We start from the raw sequence: 6,000 nt of genomic DNA on the forward strand, positions 1-6,000 counted from the left end.
AATTCCCTCAGCAATTTCACTATCTCCTTTTGAGCTCAGTGTCTGTTAGACTGCAGAGGTCTGATTCATGGTTTGCTTCTTCGGGGGACTTGTCCTGTTCTTTTAACTTGGAATGGGTCCTGAACTTCTTCATTTTGCTTATATTTTTCTTATTCTGTGAGTTTAGGGAATACAACTCCTGGAGACATGGAAGGCTGTTTATACGTGAGAGCATCCCTGGGTAGCTTGTGAGGGCTTACTTCCATGGCGTGTGGAAGTCCTCAGGCCGGGAAACAAACCCATGCCACAGCAGCAATCCAAGCCAAGGCAGTGACACTGCCAACTGTGCTTAAGGGAACTCGAGTTCTCTCCCTTTTTCCTGAATTTCCCCAAAGGCCTTATTGGTTCATTGTAATATTTACCATAAGTTTCATGTGATATTTCAGTCTTTTTCATTTTTTCTTCTTTCTGTTCCTTTAACTGGCCAATTTCAAAAGACCTGTTTTTGATTCATGGACTCTTTCTTCTGCATTGTCAACCCTGACGTTGAAGCTCTGCATTGAATTTCTGAGTTTTGACACGGTATTCTTTAGCGTAGTGTTTCTGTTTGATTTTAATGGATTTCCTTCATTATTAAACTTCTCTTTTTTTATAATTGACTCCTAATTTCATTTCATCATCTATTGGTGTTCTCTTGCACCTCCTTGAACTACTTTAACATGATTATTTTTAAATCGTTCTTTTCCAGCAATTTATAGATTTCCATTTCTTTGGTATAAGTTTCTAAAGCTTCATTGCTTTCCTTTGGTGTTGTCATCTTTGCTGTATTATTCATGTTCTCTGTAGTCTTGCTTTGCTATCTGTGCTTTTGAAAGAGCAAACGCCTATTCCAGTCCTTACAAACTAATTTCGGAAGTTAAAGACCTTCTCCTTTTAGGTCCCTGAGCTGACAGTATTGTTTGTAGGATCTAAGCAGAGTGGGTTGGAGCCACTTAAAGTCACAGAGTCACTGCTAAGGAAGCAGTAGGGTCTGCCATTGGTAGTGCTGGTAACAGGGTCCCACTTGGGTGGGTGTGGTTTCTCCCTGCTCTTTAGGTGGACAGGACTGTCTCGGAGATCTTGTTCAGTACAGCTAACACTGGAGCAAAGATTTGTTCAGGGTCTGCAGTCATTAGGCCTATTACCACGTTCAAAAATGTGTGTGACCTGGACAGGTCACTTACATGGGCAGACAGGAGTTCCCCAAAGGCATCTGAGATGAAGTGCTACATAGTTACAGGGATTCCTTCTGGGACCACAGCTGACTCTGAGGTCCATGCCCCTGGTTCTGAGGCACAGGCTGGTGTACTTCCTGCCAGGTTCCTGTGTAGACATGACTCCCTTCTAATGAAATATGAGTGAGCAAGGTTGCAGGCCTGCTTGAGGATGCACAGTTGGAGTGAGAGCAGCAGATCTGCCTCCAGGAGCACAGACCTGCATGTCTCCATGAGGGACCCTAGACAAGCTGGAGCACACCCAACCTGCAGTTGGCAAGAGAATAGCCAAGTAACAAGGCCATTTCAGGATCTATGGTCAGACCAAGGTTAAAGAGTTTTCCTCAGGGACACAGAAAATCCTGTCTTCCTATGTGGAGCCAGGTTTGTCAGTTCATCCACACACCCTCAGTGTGAAATCCCACAACCTCTCCACTCATGTGTTCCCACCCCCATGTTTGCTCCACACTATCTTTAATTCCTCAAAACTCCCAATTACTCAAGCCTGACCTTCTTGACCTGCACCAAATTTTATTCCATCACCAGCTCCAACCATCCATGCATTCACTGGAAACTTGTAGACCATAGTCTGGCACCAAAATGCAATTTAGCCACAGGGGTGCAGTGATGGACTGGCTATATCTGCACCCTTCGTAGCACAGTTACTCAGCATACATATGGCAAAGGAAGCCACATTAGATTCTGCAGCAGCTCGGCCTTGTTTCCTCTTTGCACCCAGATCCTCAGTACTTCCACCTCCATCTGAGGTCCATCTGCTCTTCATCTCCTGATGCCACATCACTGGTCATGAGGACAATGATGCCCTGTACATTTACATTCCTGCCCCCATGGCCAGTGGACACTAAATGACGGGTTGGCATGGGGGACTGAAAGCCCACTCCCCTTACCTTGGCCAATTCTATGCTCCAGGGATCCCACTGGGATCAGGCTGAAACTTCACCCAAAACCAATCACACTCATGTTTGGCTTAGTATCCTTCCCTACCACAGGTTCCCTGGAGAATCTGATTAATAAACCACTTGCCCAAAGTACTACCTCCAGGTCAGCTTCTAGGAAGCCTTCCCAAGGCAGTGAAAGAATGGCTGCTAATGGCTGGCTGACAGGTGTTCAGACTAAGAAATGACTTGTCATTCAAGTGACCAGGAACACCAGTGGGGAACACATGTTGTGGGTGATGATGGACTTCTGGATGGGGTGTCTGGGGGCAAGCTTGTCCCCCTGCAGGGGAAGCAGCACTAGCTCACCAAGGATCAACATGGGTTCAGCACCTCCAAGGATGTTCACACACACCCTCTTTGACCCTTCCGAGTCCACCCTTCCTGGGAATTCCCTGTAAGAGGATGGACATCACTTTCAGTCCTGCTTTCAGAGAATCTCTTCCCACTATCTCTACCCTCCTGTGCCACTGGTTCCCCTCTCTGTCTACTTAAGCCTTTGGAGGACAGGTCTCCTTCCAAGGACCTGGACAAGTGATTCAGGCTGTCATACTGTGTTCTTTGCTTCTCTGATGTCCAAGCAATGGGAAAGCTTGCCACGTGGGTCCTAAAACCACACAATTGTGTGGCCCAATTCTAAGACCCCTAGCCACCCTAAATATTCCCAAATATTCCCTTCATAATCCTTAGAAAGTTAAGGATAAGAAAAAAACCCCCACAATATCATGTTTCAACTTTCTTTACTTACAGTGTATTTTCCTCTTAATTTACACTTTCTCATTGCCCAATATCTGATTAGATTGTAGACATCATTAATTATAGCAAATGTATTCATGACTTAGCAGGATTGACTGGTCCTCTGAACCAGAGTCTGTGTGATCTATTGAAGATATAATGGGAATGTAAAGCAAACATGACCTCTACTTTCAGTGAAATTACAGCCTACATCAACAGGAACATTTTAACCGCATAATCACTCAAATTATCACTCAAAAGTACGAATATATGATCTCTAAAGAGAAATAGAGATCATGGCAAATTTCTCATGAAAATCCAAGCTAGAAAGAAAAGGATCAACAACACTGAAGTACTGAAAGAAAAAAAAAAATCCTAGGAATTCCTTATCTAGCAAAAAACCTTTCAAATATGAGTGAAATATTTACATTAAATGTAAATGACCAAAACATCAGAATTAAAAGGAAGAGTTTTAGATAGGCATAGAAAGCATGTTGCCCACCAAAAAAGCACTTTAAAAAAATAAAGGCACAGTACATTATAAGGACGGAAGAAAGATATACCATGTTAACGGTGGCCAAAAGAAAAAAGTCGTGATACTGTCAATATCAGACCGTGTTAATTTCAGAGCACAAAAATATTGCCAGGGACTTAGAAGTCATCGTATAATCAAGAATTAGAATAAAGCCTGACAACTATCAAGACATTATATCCTTAAATGTTTATGCAGGTACACACAGAGTTTCAAAATACATGAAAAAATTGATAGAACTGCATGAGGTAATAGACAAATCCACAATTATCAAGGGATATTTCAAACCTCAGTAATTGATAGAAGTGGACAGAACACCAATATGGATATAGTAACTTGAACCACACCATCGCTACCTTGACTTCATTCATACTTAACAGAATGCACCACACACAATTACAGCAGAATACACATGCTTTTCAAGGGCATCAAAACACTCACCATGAAAAATCATACATAGACCATAAAATATGTCTCCACAAATTTTAAAGGATTTGTCATAGAAATTATGTGTGCTGACCACAATGCAGTTAAACCAGAGATGAATTTATCAGGAAAAACACCCAAATAATTTATTCATACCTGAATAATGCATTTCTGAGCATGGGTCAAATAAGAACTCAGAAAGTTAGACTGCATTTTAAACTTAATGAAAATGACAAGAAAACACATCAGGATATGTGGGATGCTGCTAAATAGTATCCCATTATATAAACATAATAATATTATCCCACCATTTAAAAAAAAGGAAACCCTACCATTTGTAACAGACCTTGAGGGCATTATGCCAACTGAAGGAAGTAGAGAAAGGTATATACCATATGATGTCACTTAAATGTGGAATCTAAACAAACAAGCATTTAAGTCTTTAAGCCATTTTGAATTTATTTTTGTGCATGGTGTAAGGGTGTGTTCTAGTTTCACTGATTTGCATGCAGCTCTCCAGGTTTCCCAGCCATTCTTGCTGAATAGACTTTCTTTTCCCCATTTTATGCTCTTGCCTCCTTCATCAAAGATTAATTGACCATAGGTGTCTGGGCTTATTTCTGGGTTCTCTATTCTGTTCCATTGGTCTATATGTCTCTTTTGGTACCAGTACCACACTGTTTTGATGACTGTGGCTTTGTAATATTGCCTGAGGTCTGGGAGAGTTGTGCCTCCTGGCTGGTTTTTGTTTGTCAGGATTGCTTTAGCAATTCTGGGCCTTTTGTGGTTCCATATAAATTTTTGGATTGTTTGTTCTAGTTCTGTGAAAACTGTCATGGGTAATTTGAGAGGGATCGCATTGAATCTGTAGATTGCTTTGGGTAGTACGGCCATTTTTACAAAAATACGAATTTTTCCAACCCAGGAGCATGGAATATCTTTCCATTTCTTTACATCTTCTTTGATTTCCTTGATTAATGTTTTATAGTTCTCGGCATATAAGTCCTTTGCCTCCTTGGTCAGGTGTATGCCCAGGTATTTGATTTTTGGGGGTGCGATGTTGAAAGGTATTGCGTTTTTGTATTCCTTTTCTAATGTTTCATTGTTAGTATACAGAAATGCGACTGATGTCTGAATGTTAATCTTATATCCTGCTACTTTGCTGAATTTGTTGATCAGTTCAAGTAGTTTTTGGGTGGAGGCCTTAGGGTTTTCTATGTATAGCATCATCTCCCCTGCATATGGTGACAGCTTTATCTCTTCTCTTCCTGTTTGGATTCCATTTATTTATTTATTTATTTATTTATTTATTTATTTATTTATTTATTTTAGTTTGTCTGATTGCTGTGTCTAGGACTTCCAGTACTATGTTGAAGAGCAGTGGTGAGAGTGGGCATCCCTGTCTTGTTCCAGATTTGAGTGGGAAGGCTTTCAATCTTTCTCCCTTGAGTACTACATTTGCTGTGGGTTTGTCATAAGTGGCGTTGATTCTGTTAAGGAATGTTCCCTCTATACCCACTTTGGTGAGAGTTTTGATCATGAATGGATGCTGGACTTTGTCAAATGCTTTTTCTGCATCTATTGAGACGATCATATGGTTTTGACTTTTCTTTTGTTAATGTGGTGTCTGATGGTGATTGATTTGCATATGTTGATCCATCCTTGTGAATCTGGGATGAATCCCAGTTGGTCGTGGTGTATGATCTTTTTGATATGTTGTTGCATTTGGTTGGCTAAAATTTTGTTGAGAATTTTTGAGTCTTTATTCATCAAAGATTGGCCTATAGTATTCTTTGTTGGTGGTATCTTTGTCTGGTTTTGGACTTAGGGTGATGGTAGCATCATAGAATGTCTTTGGGAGTGTTCCTTCCTCTTCAATCTTTTGAAAAAGTTTAAGGAGGATGGGCAACAGTTCCGCTTTGTAAGTTTGGTAGAATTCACCTGTGAAGCCGTCTGGTCATGGGCCTTTATTTGTAGGGAGTGTTTTTATGACATTCAATTTCATGTCTAGTGATCGGTCTGTTCCGTTGGTCTATTTCTTCCTGATTCAGGTTTGGCAGTCTTTAAGTCTCCAGAAATTTGTCCATTTCTTCCAGATTGTCAAATTTGTTAGCATCAA

Source organism: Sus scrofa, chromosome 14 (assembly GCF_054392235.1).
Source record: "Sus scrofa isolate SSC_HxYL_T2T_F1_AM1 chromosome 14, Sscrofa_HxYL_maternal_Yorkshire_Landrace_v2.0, whole genome shotgun sequence".
Classification (NCBI taxonomy): Eukaryota; Metazoa; Chordata; class Mammalia; order Artiodactyla; family Suidae; genus Sus; species Sus scrofa.